General features: G+C 43.9%; 1 protein-coding gene across 2 annotated transcripts in view; it reads left to right on the top strand.

Annotated features, from left to right (window-relative positions):
* Positions 1-15,278, top strand: part of PLXDC2 (plexin domain containing 2) — a 282,678-nt gene that overhangs the window by 186,025 nt on the left and 81,375 nt on the right. The gene's annotated exons all lie outside the window — the stretch shown is intronic.

The following is a 15,278-nucleotide window of genomic DNA, read 5'->3' as shown; positions in this document are numbered from 1 at the left end:
AATAGTTTGTCATTTCATCTGAATCAGAAAAAATAAACTGGTTTGGCTCCAAACCAGAACCGGGTGGCCACTTTGCACCATGGTTTCTAGTTCCAATTTGCAGTCAAACTACAGATTACACAAACCATGATTATCTGATCCAAATTGAAATGCAGATTTTGATTGCACTAACCAAGAAGAACAGAAGGGAATTGGTGTGCATGAAGGGGGAGGACATTTGTATGGTGAGACATGGTACTGATAGCCAAACCATAGCTTATCAGTTAAATGTGAACTGAGCTATTCGTTCATTTGAGGATCACAGTTTCTCCTTACAATTGGGTCAAGAAAAAGTTTGCTTCTGCTTTAACTCTGCATGTATTGGGCTTTTGGTTTAGTACTATAGTGCTACATTAAAAATTTAGAATTCCACTTTGTCCATAATGGATTAAAAAGGGTGTTGGTGGATGCCTAACTTGAGTTACACTATTCATGCTAAGGCCACATTGCATTTTCAAGTGGTGTTGGTAACAGCTTGTAACTTCAGACACTCTATGAGAGAGGCAGAGGCCGTAATCCTAACCAACTTTCTAGCACTGACATAAGGGCAATGCGACTCTGAGGTACGGGAACAAACATTGCCTTACCTGGAGGAGGCTTCCATGTTTGCCCCCCAACTGCAGGATGCAGCATATGCCCCCCTGGCACAACTATGCCAGTGCTGGAAAGTTGGTTAGGATTGCACCCAGATATCAAATGGACTGGCTTGGGAAATGAGTACATTGTTGCCCTCTGTGTTTTAGCAAGGTTACTGGATTCATGATGACTGTGAGATAAATCAGTTCATACTGCTTTTATTAGTATAATTAATCAAATCCTGCTATTCTGGGGGTTGATATCTGTCAGGTGGGATTCCAGCATATACTAATTCTGGCACCTGGAAAACCATTGGAGGTCTTAGCTCTCACTAATAACAGGAGAGCTTCAAGACAGGTGCTTTCAGTTAAAGGAGAACAGCAGCACTGACCATGGGGGTTGACAGAACTCAAAATGGAGAATGGATTGGCAGCATGTGGAAAAGGAAAAACAGCAGTATTGTTAGAGAGTAAAATATCTGCCCAGTCAGTAGTGCTTGTGAGGCAAGCAACTGTGAAAGGCTAAAAAGGTAGGCAGTTGTTTTGGGGACTTGGAATGGGGTCTGTCTTCATATTATGGCTTAAATCTATACACTAACCATATCTTCCTCTGAAGATACACAACATTAACTTTATTCGTTTTCTGGTTGTCGCCCAGTTTAAAGAAATCAGGCAACCCAATCTTATTAGTCTGCCCTGCTAGCAGAATTAGTGTTCTGACAGCCCTGACTGCCTTATGGCAGTTATAAACAAGATTTTGGCAGCATATGGGGAGCTGCATACTGCTGTAGCACTGGTGGGTCCCCTGGACCTACTGAAGCAAGTATGTTTAAGGTTTACGTTAAGGGCAGAACGGTGCAGGGGAGAGAAGAACAAGATGGAGTGGGGGAGGGCAGAACACGGAGGTGACGGGTGGAGTGGGTGGATCAGGTCCAAGAAGGGGCGAGTTTAGCAGCAGTGGTAGCTTTGGGGTGAACGGGTACCTTTTTGTCCCCTATCAGGAACACTGGGGGAAAGAGCTTTAAATTAATCAAGACTGCGCCCAGGAAAGAAGTTGCGCTGCTGTCCGGGTAAAGTCACCTTGGTGTGGTTTTTCCAATGCTGTGCTGTTTGTTCATGGCACATCCATCAGTTTGTGGGCTTCTATGCTGGTGGGGCTGTTGTTGTATACACTGGTTATTTTGAGAATAGAATTGGGCTTTTAATATTTTCTTCAGTTTCTGCAGAGTTCTTTAGCAATGGAAAGGGGTTCAGAGAACTGACTACTGGTTTCCTTCTAATAACTTTAAGGGAGTCTCCTTCTAATATGGCCTCTGTTTTTGCCAGACAGCACCCTTTGGTGATCTCCCCAAGGAACAAATGCCCCTATTTAGTTTTGGTGGGTTTGTTTTTTGGAAGTGTTGCCTTTACATTCCACCTTTTGGCTCATCCACAATTGTCTCACAATTTGTTTAACTAATAACATTATACAGAAGGGCCCCTGTATGTGTGAATCCCACATCCACAGTTTCAGTTAACCACAGGTGTGGGTGGGCCACCCCATGCCTCCCCACACTCCCCGGAAGTGAGGGGAGCTCCCTTTACCTCTGGAGGATGGCGGTGTCCTGGTATCAACAGATTCAGCTACCCATCTGGGGTTCCAGAATGGAACCCCAGCAGACACTGAGGCATTCCTGTATAGTACTTTTAAGTATTCAAAATACTTCACATACACTATTTCAGTAATAGTTACAGAAACCCTATCAGTAGAGCAGTTTCATAGAACCCATGTTGAGATGGGAGGACTTCAGGGAGTTGTATGCAGCACACAAGACTTTAATAGTAGTATATAGTCATCTTTGTGAAGCATTTGAAGTTCTACCTTTGCTTTAAAGGCATAATGCTGAATGATCGAAAAATAGTTTTAGTTAGTTTCAGTTATTCTAAAGACTATGTACTGCCTTCTGCTCAGAAAGCCTTGGATCACTGAGGCTTTGATCCTGTGAAACCAAGTGATAATCATTCAATATTTCCTGTGTCACCTGTACAAGTAAAGGACTGAACTGCAAGCACTAACTTAAATCCTCATTTTGTGACAAAACAATGTAAGCAGACTCCAGCCAGGCAGCTTCACAATAAAATAAACCCCAGGAGGAAACAAATAAAGATTGTCTCTTTGTTACGAGCTGAGCAGAGAAATTCTAAGGAGACATTGAGTGGGAGGATCTCATTATACGGACTAAGAAATATCCATGGAAACCTCTTTAACCTTTGAAAGCCACAAGAATCCACAAGGAATGTTCTCAAGTTTGGGTGGATGATAAATTCAAAGGAAACTGTGAGGTTCTCCCTCCCCCAATAATCCACCACCAAAATGTACCAAACGTATGTCAGCTGCATCCTATACATTTTGTGAAGTTTCCATAGTAACCTGGCTGACAAGGGATAGGTGCGTGGCAGTGTTATCCAAACAGTGCCTTGCTTGCCAGGTAAAGATTAAAAGCAGAATGAAAACAGTAGTTATCAACATTTTGCAGGTACTTTGTGTAGTACAGCAGGGCAGTGAAGGTACTCTTTAGATAACAGCAGCTGTGATGTCCAGGATGTCCCTATTCATTCTCTCTTTTCCCCAACTGTACAGTTTGACCAGAATTGTTGTGGCCTCCAGAACAGTTGGACTGGAGCCTGAAATTCAAAGGCCTGTATCAAAAGAGAAATTCTGGAATGTCTGAATTTCAGGCTGTGTTTCTGTGCAATCACACAGCAGCCTTCACCCTGTCTAGGTCCAAACATCTTTGAAAGGCCCACTGCTTGTTTTGTAGTTCGTTCAGAAGAAAGAGAGCAAGATTTATTAACGGGTTGGATTTTTTTTACCCCAAAGATGTTCCTCAGCTGGGGTCTTCTTCTTTGCTGAGATCAGGAGGGCCATTTGTGCAGAAACAGCAGAGGTTATTGAACGTTAAATTAAAATAACCAGGGATATTATTATCAGGATAACAAACACATTCTCTAATTAGCCTGTAGGCTTGGCTAAGACAATAATGTGTCACAGTGTGCGAAGTTCGGTTTTCAACAAACTAAAACCACAGGAGTGGCTTAATTAAATCGGCAAACTTCTTGAAATGCCTAGTGAAAGCCAGCAAAAGGCAGGGAGAGGGGAAGAGAGAAGAAAGTCTAAGGAGGGTATTTACTTATTTGTTCATTCATTCATCAGTCACATTTAGTATTCCAACAATCTTCCAAGGACCTCTGGTGGTATATTTTGGGGTTTAAATCCCATTTTCTCCTCCCAACCCGGGGAGAGGCAAGTCCTTTGAAACACTCATTATGTGATGAACATATGGAAAGGAGGGAATGTATTGCAGCAATGAGCTCCATCTTAGTCTATATATATTCATTGTAAGGGCTGAAAAGAACCCCACATGTATCACTGTTCTCCTCTGTTATTTGGGAACCTCTGCTTTTCCAGAGTTGTTTATATAGAACTTTTTCCCCATGAGCCCCACTTAGAAATGTGGCTGCCCCAATCAGCAAGAGAGAATGTCTTAGAACAGTGGTTCTCACACTTTTAGTACCAGGACCCACTTTTTATCTGTCAGAATCTGTCAGGACCCACTGAAAGTGATGTCATGACTGGAAGTGATGTCATCAAGCAGGAAAATTTTTAACAATCCTAGGCTGCAATCCTTCCCACACTTACCCAGGAGTAAGTCCCATTTACTATCATTGTTAAAATAATATGCATAGTACCTTATTAAAAGTACAGGTCTATAACATTTCCCCCAATTCAGTCATACACCATGGTAGTATCAAGTCTAATATATTAAAAATAAAATATTGACATGAATGGAGACCCACCTGAAATTGACTCATGACCCACCTAGTGGGTCCCGACCCACAGTTTGAGAAACACTGGCTTAGAATCCTTTGACAGCCCAACATTGCTGATATGGATATCTTATTTATTTTTTTCTCATTTTTATACCAACCTTCCATCAAGGAGCTCAGAGTGATGCAGTGGGGGCCCCAGTATCCACAGATCCTGCATCCATGGTTTCACTTAACCACAAATTGGGTCTGCAGCCCCCCTGCTCCCCTCACCTCTGGAGGGTCTTCTGAGGCCCACAGAGGCTATGCACCACCGCCTGGGCTGCTGCGGGCCTCAGAATGGCCTAAGAGGAAAAAAAAAGAGCGCTTCTTCCAGTCTTGCATTTTTAATGTCTTATGAAGCTTTTTAGCAGGCCTGGGGAAGCCCTGGAGGGACAATATGCATCCCAAGTTGCATTATTAATTCTGCAACGTACCATGTACAGTTTTAGACAGTGATTTTCAACCACTGTGGAGGTGTGGCAAAGGAGTTTGGGAGAGGGACATATATTAATAGGAACATTGAGGGATGTGAGTCCCCAACCAGCAGTGCAGTGCGCCTTGTTAATTGTAAAAAAAAAAAAGATGGTTTGCCTTGATAATTTTAATGCCTTCTCAGTGTGTCATATGATGAGAAACGTTGAAAATCACTGATTTAGGAAGTGTCAGTGTAGGTAAATTGAGCAATGCAAGCATTTACTTGTTCCATGTTTATCAAATTTGTGCATTTAAACTTAAGGGATCCTGACAGAGTGTCTCCCAACTCTATGGCCAATTCACATGACCATGAGTAGGTCTGATTTTGCAATCCATTTAAATATTTGTTTCATTTGTACAAACTACGTATGCACACAGTGCCTGCAACACAGGGCACAATCCTAACCAGGTCTACTCAGAAGTAAGTCTTATTTTGTTCACTCCTGAGACACTCTTAGGAAAGTATGTTTAGGATTGCAGCCACAAATTGCTACAATTCTCACAATAAATTATAAGGGGAAGGAAAGAGGGAATTGCCATTGGTTATTGAATCAGTGTTCCTCAGACAAGCGCTTCTTGACTGTGTGTGCACACACATACCACATTTATATGCTGGCTTTCTGCCAATGTGCTTGCTTAAAAACATAAGAACAGCCCCACTGGATCAGGCCATAGGCCCATCTAGTCCAGCTTCCTGTATCTCACAGCGGCCCACCAAATGCCCCAGGGAGCACACCAGATAACAAGAGATCTCATCCTGGTGCCCTTCCTTGCATCTGGCATTCTGACATAGCCCATTTCTAAAATCAGGAGGTTGCACATACACATCATGGCTTGTACCCCATAATGGATTTTTCCTCCAGAAACTTGTCCAATCCCCTTTTAAAGGCATCCAGGCCAGACGCCATCACCACATCCTGTGGCAAGGAGTTCCACAGACCAACCACACGCTGTGTAAAGAAATATTTTCTTTTGACTGTTCTCTCTCTCCCAACACTCAATTTTAGTGGATGTCCCCTGGTTCTGGTGTTATGTGAGAGCGTAAAGAGCACCTCTCTATCCAATCTGTCTATCCCCTGCATAATTTTGTATGTCTCAATCATGTCCCCCCTCAGGCGCCTCTTTTCTTACGGCCCAAATGCCATAACCTTTCCTCATAAGGAAGGTGCCCCAGCCCAGTAATCATCTTAGTCACTCTCTTTTGCACCTTTTCCATTTCCACTATGTCTTTTTTGAGATGTGGCGACCAGAACTGGACACAATACTCCAGGTGTTTCCTTACCATCGGTTTGTACAATGGCATTATAATATTAGCCGTTTTGTTCTCAGTTCTGGCCTTCGACACTTTCATCGACCTGCCCACCACCACCCCAAGATCTGTCACAGACAGCTCAGAACCCATCAGCCTATATGTAAAGTTTTGATTTTTTGCCCCAATGTGTATGACCTTACACTTACTGACATTGAAGCGCATCTGCCATTTTGCTGCCCATTCTGCCAGTCTGGAGAGATCCTTCTGGAGCTCCTCACAATCACTTCTGGACTTCACCACTTGTTTTTCAAATATTAAGGTTATTAATCTTAAACTGGAGATTGATTTTTTAAAAATCTGGTTCATATTTTAATGGACACAATACAAAAGGGAAGAGAAAAATTGACAAATTAAGCACATTTAGATATCATAAACACTGCTTGGGAGGATGAACCAAATGCCAATTAGCTAGGCTGATGTAGTGGGCTGTGCGGCCTCACCCCTTCCTTTCATGTAGCCAGTTGGACTTGCTGTGAATGGAGACAGTTGTGGAAGAGGAGGTGCCATGTGACAGTTGTTCCCAGTCAAGCTGACTGAAAGACCTTGCTTTCTTGCCTCACTTACACCCCAGATGTCAGCAATGGGCCCTCTCAGTCTGCTGGCATCCCAAGCTCTGTTCTCCTTTTGATGTATATCATGGGTCTCCAAACCCCGGCCCGGGGGCCAGATGTGGCCTGCGACCAGCCTCAGTCTGGCCCGTGGCCAGCCTCTTATCCCCTGAAAGCCCACTTGGCCGAACATGACTGGAACTGTGCTCTGGTTGCATCTGGAGGGTGTTCTAAGGGCCAGAGAGGTTGAATGAATGAGCCCATTCATTCATTCATTCATTCATTCACTCATCTAACTTCCATCTCTTATTTATATAAATTTTATATTAAAAATTTTTTTCCGGCCCTCAGCACCATGACAGATACCGTATTTTTCGCTCTATAAGACGCACCTGACCATAAGACGCACCTAGTTTTTAGAGGAGAAAAACAAGGAAAAAATATTCTGAACCAAATAGTGTAATAAAATATTTAATAAACTATAACAGAATAACATTTGAACCATGTAAAGTGAACAGCAGTCAACAGTGGCATTAAGAACCATTATCACTGTCATTAACAAATGGAGAGACTTAAAGGTTTGAGTACTCTAGTTTTCTGGAAATCCCAAGAACTCATCATCACTAGAGTCAGAATTTATGAAGCTCACAAAAGCAGGTGCACACAAATAGGGAATCACATTATCTTTCTGCTACCATGATGTTCTGCCAAATTCTAATCCACTGGGCCTCGTGCCCGCTTAAGGCTGATCAGTCCCCCTTGTGCAACTCACCAGTGCAGCAAGCAAAAATGAGTCCAGTTCCAGTCCACAGATGCCAAGTAAATCAGTCCCATCATTCAGAGTTACCAAATCAGAGTCCAGAGCCAATAAGCCAAATTACAGTCCAAGGTCAGGTTCCAGGTAGGTCAGTTAAATCCATCAGGGTATACAAGTCCAGCCACAGTCAGATTCCAAATTCAATAAACCCAGTCAGTCAGTCAGTCAGTCAGTCAGTCAGTCAGTCAGTCAGTCAGTCAGTCAGTCTCCCCACCCCCACCCTGCACTCCTTCAAAACCCACAAACCCTTTCTGCCTCTGGTACTCCTTATATCCCTGAGGGCCCTATTGCCTTCCAGTGGCTGCAGCTGTGCCCAGGATGCCCAGGCCTTACCCTTAAAGGGGCCACTGCTGACACCACATCTACCTCCTCACCAGATCTTCCTGGATTCCAATACAAGGGGGGGGGGGAGCAGATCTCTATACAGACCAGTGCAAAAACAGGGGAAAGGTGTGGGGGAGGTAAGATCTTTGTATAGGCATCACAGCAAGACCATTGCAAAACCCCTTGCACACAGAACCAACAGATGGAAGTGGGGGGGGGGGTGCAGATCTCCATACATAGCAGTGCAAAAGCAGGGGGAAAGTGTGGGGGAGGTAAGATCTCTGTATAGGCATCACAGCAAGACCATTGCAAAACCCCTTGCACAAAGAACCAACAGATGGAAGTGGGGGGGGGGCGCAGATCTCTATACATAGCAGTGCAAAAGCAGGGGAAAAGTGTGGGGCAGGTAAGATCTCTGTATAGGCATCACAGCAAGACCATTGCAAAACCCCTTGCACAGAGAACCAACAAATGGAAGTGGGGGGGGGGCGCAGATCTCCATACATAGCAGTGCAAAAGCAGGGGAAAAGTGTGGGGCAGGTAAGATCTCTGTATAGGCGTCACAGCAAGGCCATTGCAAAACCCCTTGCACACAGAACCAACAGATGGAAGTGGGGGGGGGCGCAGATCTCCATACATACCAGTGCAAAAGCAGGGGAAAAGTGTGGGGCAGGTAAGATCTCTGTATAGGCGTCACAGCAAGGCCATTGCAAAACCCCTTGCACACAGAACCAACAGATGGAAGTGGGGGGGGGCGCAGATCTCCATACATAGCAGTGCAAAAGCAGGGGAAAAGTGTGGGGCAGGTAAGATCTCTGTATAGGCGTCACAGCAAGGCCATTGCAAAACCCCTTGCACACAGAACCAACAGATGGAAGTGGGGGGGGGGGGCGCAGATCTCCATACATACCAGTGCAAAAGCAGGGGAAAGGTAAGTCAGCCCCAGTAGAGCCAATGGGGCTCACTCCCAGGGATGAGTGGACAGGAGAAAAGCCTGCCAGCGCCTCCTCTCCCAGGGAGGAGCCCGTCTCAGTCCCTGGGCTCCCTGGGCTCACTCCCTAGGCTCGCTCCCTGGGCTCACAAGCCTGCCAGGGGCTCACTCCTAGGGATGCGTGGACAGGAGAGAAGCCCGCGATTGACTCATTTCGCCTGGAGATGGACTGGTAGCTCGAGGGTCGACGTAATGAGCACCCCTGCTCTAGGGGCTTGCTCAGCAAGACTGCCACCCCACCCCCGCTTTCCTGGGAGTGAGCCCCAGTGACTCTGAGACTTACTTCTGAGTAGACACGTGGGCTTTCTCAGCGAGCCTGCCATCCCCCCCCTTTCCTGGGAGTGAGTCTCAGTTACTCTGAGACTTACTTCTGAGTAGACACACGGGCTTGCTCAGCAAGACTGCCACCCCACCCACGCTTTCCTGGGAAGCGGAGCCGAGCAGAGCGGGCAGGGGGCGGGGCCAGGGCCGGAGTTTTGTTTTTGTTTTTGTTTTTTTTTTTTGCAGTATTCGCTCCATAAGACGCACACACTTTTCCCCCCACTTTTTTGGGGGGAAAAAGTGCGTCTTATAGAGCGAAAAATACGGTATTTGATGCGGCCCTCTGGCCAAAATGTTTGGAGACCCCTGCTCTATATGAAGTTTAAATTTGCAGATGGAAGCAGTGGAGTCACTAGAATTAGAGGCGGTGGAGAATTGGTGTCACCCAGTGTGATAACTCATGGTGTCATCCCCTTGGACTTTGTGCCCCCAGAGCTCTAAGTATGCTTGATCTCCCCGACTGGTCATTTCCCACTCTTCAGTTGGGTCCACCTGGCCTCATGGAGAGTGAAAGATGGAGGCCAGGCCAACTGTGAGGCTACCAGGTGGGTAGACCTAGGCTCCACCTCAAGAAGCCCAGTAGATCTGAACTCCAGAGATGGGTAGACCTGGGCTTGCAGAGGATAAGTCTGACAGGGCATCCAGGTCTATCAGGCAGGTAGACCCAGGCTCCAGAGCTTTTGGTGTCACCCAGTGTGGTCCACACATTCTGTACCTCCCTAGTGATGACACTGGTTGGAAGGATATTATAACGGGACAGAGAAGAATGAAATATAATATGAGTAAATATATTTTGTTACATTTATTACTTATTATTAATAATAATAACAACAACAACAGGTATTTATATACCGCCTTTCTTGGTCTTTATTCAAGACTTTATTCAAGGCGGTTTACATAGGCAGGCTTTATTTAAATCCCTTATTAAATAGGGATTTTTACAATTTGAAAGAAGGTTCTTTCTTTCAAGAACCACTACATTCAGGTGTTTCATTCCGATCTGGCTTCATATTCTGGCCTCCACCCTCCCATGCTCAGAGCAGATAGAATAGCTCGGCTTCACCTTGTCAGCCGTTCAAGGTCGCACGGTGGCGGTGGCCTCGAACTGGCGACCTTGTGGATGTTATCTTCAGGCAGACGGAGGCTCTACCCTCTAGACCAGACCTCCTGCCCATTTATTACATTTATTACTGATTATATTTATAAAATGTATTAATCATTTTTTATGAAAGAGCCACCCACAGCAGTATACAATTGATAGCAATAATTCTTAAAAACTGATACTGCTTTAAAAAGAGAAACATAACAATGTGTGAACAACCATGACAGTGTTTTGGAGTAATCCAAAATCTGCTAAAATCTTAATTATCCAAACACAGTATCTCTAGGCTACCAATAATGAATTAGGCCTGTTGTGATCAGCATGTTTCTTTGTAGATTACAGATGGTTAAAACATTTCAGGTAACTAAAGGGTTGTCTAGCAAATACTCTCTTCATTTCTAATTCAGCTGAAAAAGGCTTCCACATCAATAGGAAATTGTCAGAATTAACATGACTCATTGTTAATGGATTTCATCTGAGAGCTTCTTGACGATGAGGGGCTCCCACACTTCACGCAACAATTGATTCACTGATCAATAAATTTTTTTTTTAGTTTTTCAAGTTGTATATTTGCTACCTGAGAAAGAATAACAGTAAATGCCTGTATCTTATACTGTAGCCATATGCTGAACTGAACAGTAAAAAGTGGACTCTGGAATCTAATCTCTAGTGTGGTTGCATCATTGCTGCCACATGTTTGCATTTTGGGCAGCTCCACCAGATATGTATAAACCCTATTTTTGTCCATAGTCTTTCCTGTGTAGATCACCTCCTGAGTTACACACAGTTTTGCTGGTGTTAAGAACCTTTAACTAAGAATCTTGAAAACTGCCTTCTTAACACCAAGCAAAATCCCTTGTTTCCAAATATCTTTCCATACTGATAATGGAATGTTTTCACCTAGATCACCCAGATCAGATCTGCACAGCCTAACTGGAACCATGTGTAAATGGATAACCTAGGACAAGTGCTACAAAGTTAAGATTAAATCACTGCTTGCTGAATTTCACGGCTGTAATAGATTCACAAAAGGTATCAATTATCTTTATCATTCTGGACCACACAAGTCTGAATAATTAGTTTCTGGACCTTTAGGACTGTAGCAAATATTAAAGAACAAGAAGGTTCTATGGAAGATGCTGTGCCCATAAATACTCTTGGTCCAAGCCATTGAGATCTTTAATAACTCACATCTTGAACCACGTCAAAATATTGAGTTAAGCCATTTCTACCCCACGTTACACATATGCTACGGGGACCAAAAGTGTGCACCTGTGGGCCAGGCAAAAATGGGTTAATATTTGGGCTAGGGCAAACAGTTAGTAAACTAAACTAAATGATGCTGCGATGTGTTGCACCACTTCTGAACATCACCCCTGCCCAGTAATAGGATTCAGGTTCAGAGGTTTTGTCCTGAACAGCTTCCCCACTCACTTTCATTAAGAACCCCAAAGTATACAGTGGAGCCGCATCTTGCGCGGGTGTTCTAAAGTCAATGCGTAAGGCAAAAATCACATACTGCATAGATAGTATAGTTTTGTTGAATTCTCTAACTATGATGCATACTTCACTTTATGCACATTGCTTAATATATGTTGATTTGCTCCCCCTCCCCTTGAAAACAGGGAAGTATTCCTGTTCAAGGGCCAATTGGAGTGCATGTCTATTAAGCTCATGAGTTCATTTAGCACTGCAGACAATTTGTTGGCATCCTCAATCTTGGAAGACCCCGGTATCGTGCTCTGAATGGTGGTTCTGGAACAGAGTTCACGAAGCCTGGGTAAAGTAGATATGGAGGATAGACTGTTTCCCATGCAGTAAATCCCCTCTCTCCAAGTCGCTGAAATGGTCCAATGGAAAGGCAGAAGCCAATATGGTTGGTTCCAGTGCCATCGCAGGAGTTGCCAGTATGTGACTGTGTTCAGCCATGAACTGCCTCAGGGACTCCAGCTCCGGATTTTGTCTCGAGGTTGACTCCTGAAGCCTTTTCCATAACTGGATGTAGCCACAAGGCAGTGGAGGTTTGGGATCAGAGTTTTCCTTCTCTCAGATGAGCTGCCTTCCCAGGCTAATGAGTCCATCTACCCGGTGGCTGTTTAGTCGCCTCTTACAACAAGTACAGCCAAACTGAGGGCCTATTCTTATCCCCAGCCCCCAGGGGATTAACAGGCAAGTAGCAGTGCAAATGTGTAGGAGTGTGAAATTTTAAATGACACCTACAATGCATGTACAATCCTGACTTGAAAAGCCTAACTGAAATAGACTTGAAAAGCCAGGAGCAGTTAAATAACTGCAATAACTGTAATACTGAGAAGAATAAACTGTGCTGTGAAAAATCCAACTCTGATATTTTGTGGGCAACAAGTAGTTTTTTAGTACTAAAAGTAACGTTAAGGTGAAACAGTGTGTTGAGGTGACCATTTGTCTCCTTGATTATTTTGTAGAAAGTGAACAAATACCACGTATCTTCCAAGCTGTGCCTTTCTGTTTACCTTATCAGGTGTCCTCCTCTCATTTTCTCTCTTGTGCTGCCTGCTCTGCTCACTGAAATAGGTGCCCTCGTTTCTAAACAAGACATCACTCCCACGTCAGTCACACTGAGTGTTGGTAGCAAGTTGACAAACAGGTTGAGTGTTGAAGGTTTTGCTGGGTGACTCTATAAAATGAGAATGGAGAGTTATGACCTAAACTGTATTGATTTTCATTTAAGTATAGTGCACAGAAGATTATGTTACGGGCTCAGTAATTCCAAACAAGAAAGCTTTTTTCCCCACTCTCTGGAAATGGATAGATGCTTCTTAGCTGCTAGAAAGCCTTCCAAGTTGCTAAAACTTAGCAATTGAAAAGTGGACAAGCTCATTCCAAAGAAATGGCCAATGAGTCCTTATGTCTATAAAAATTGCTCCTCTGGAATCCCAAGCATGTCCTGCAGGTCTAGCCCAATTTCCCAGTTGGATTTATCTACAAAAGTCTTTGGCAGGCATGGGAGAATGTGAGTAACCAGGTAGTATTTGGATGCTGGCATGAGAGCTAGGACAGTGTAGTTTGGCTTTACATAGATAGATTTTCTTTTGTAAATAGAAATCAAAGGAGTCAGGATGTGGACCATATCATGTGAGTGGGAAGTTCATGAGGGATGGGCAGTTTTATTCCTTTGCCCCACCACGGTACAGATCTGGGTTGGATGTACCCTGCGTCTCTTGGTCCTGGGAGGGAAGCTTCCTTTTAAAGAATTGGCGTGGGAGGGGGGAGGGTCAAAGGTTTAAAGCTGTGCTCCCCTGCGCCCCCACTGTATGGATCAGCACCTACCCACTCACCCCAAGTTGCTAATTATAAAAGAAATCCCAAGTATGCTAAGGCATGTTTAATGTAGCTTACTAAACATGCTACATGCTTAATCTAAGATGTAGTTTGGTCCTAGCAGCTTGAAATGTTAACCAATTCATCCCTGGCTCAAATCTCAGTTGTGCCAGAAACGTGACTGGTGACCTAGCAAGCTTCTGTCTTACAGCCTGAGGGCCCAATCCTATCCAATTTTCCAGTGCCAGTGCTGCTGTGCCTATAGGGTAATCAGTGCTTCCTGTGTTGGGGATGCAGTCACAGAAGCCTCCTTAAGGTTTGGGAACATTTTTTCCCTTACCTCGGGGTTGCATTGTGGTTGCACCAGGGCTGGAAAGTTGGATAGGATTGGGCTGTGAGCTTTCTACTACTGCCATCAGCTGCTATATGCAGGGGGTATATCCAGGGAAGCCCCAGAAGGCCTCCTAATGCCTTATAAGGGATTAAAAATGTCACATCTGGTTTCACAGAAACCGCAAGTAGCGGTTTTGTGTTTTTTTACTGTTGGGCTTGGTGTGAGCATGGCAGAGGCCTTGGACAGATATCTGTGGCCTCTGCTGGGCTCAGAGGATCCTCCAGAGATGGTGGAGGGCATTCCCTGGTATCTGCGGTTTCAGTTAACCGCAGGGGGTTCTGGAACGGAACCCCCGTGGATACTGGGGCACATCTGTATTGATCGATTTTGAAACTTTAAGATTATTGAAGAATATACATAAAACAGAGGTATTTTATATGCAATTCTAATGGGCTAACAATTTGTTTTTCTTAATAAAATAAAATTTTAAAAAAGTGTGGACCTTGTCCTAACATGCACAAACTTCTGTTTTCTGTGTTCTGAATTCTATAGTGCAACTGGATTTCTAGACTCTTGCTCATATGGACAAAAGTGCTAGCGTAATCCAAATGAATAACCACAAGTGGGTTTGTTTGTTTACTTGCTTCTAAGAAAATTATCTTCAAAGATAAGGAGCAGCATAAAATGGGCAAACTCTGGCTGAAGTAATAGGGGAAAAGAGTGCTTTAAAATAAAATGGATGTCTGGCAACTTCTGTTTCGTACACAGAATTTGTAGATAAGGAGGATGGTTGGAGGATCTGCTGTGTAACAGCAGCCAGAGGATAGCAATTTATGCATACACAGGTTCAGAAAAGCACACCCGGTGTGTCGCTTTTGACTCAGAAGAAAGCAATATGATAATAGTTCTGAGCTGGCTGCTTTTTACATTGAGGCCTCCTGTTGCTGAAGTGGCACATGGAGGGATTTTATTTTTCCTGTGCCTGGCTTTGCGTGCTTCAGGAATTTAATTTTCTAGGAATGCATTGGCAAGGGAGAGAACACAACTTTATTTCTTTTCTTTTCTTTTTTTTTAATGGCTACTCTGCACTTTGTACAGAATTGCAAGATGGACATGTTTTAATCTTTGAATTGAGGGGAGATTTTTTCCTATCAGTGTTTAAATTCTGAAGTCTCTTTAAAATATTATTACTATTACCGTGTGCATGGTTGCATGCATTTAATTTACATTGTGATCACCATTGTGACAGATCACAGGTTCATTTGTGCATTTTTAATTCCTATCATTCCAAT

This window comes from Tiliqua scincoides, chromosome 5, assembly GCF_035046505.1.
Source record: "Tiliqua scincoides isolate rTilSci1 chromosome 5, rTilSci1.hap2, whole genome shotgun sequence".
Lineage (NCBI taxonomy): Eukaryota > Metazoa > Chordata > Lepidosauria > Squamata > Scincidae > Tiliqua > Tiliqua scincoides.
The sequence above is the reverse complement of the archived record's forward strand: the minus strand, read 5'-3'. Positions and strand labels throughout refer to the sequence as shown.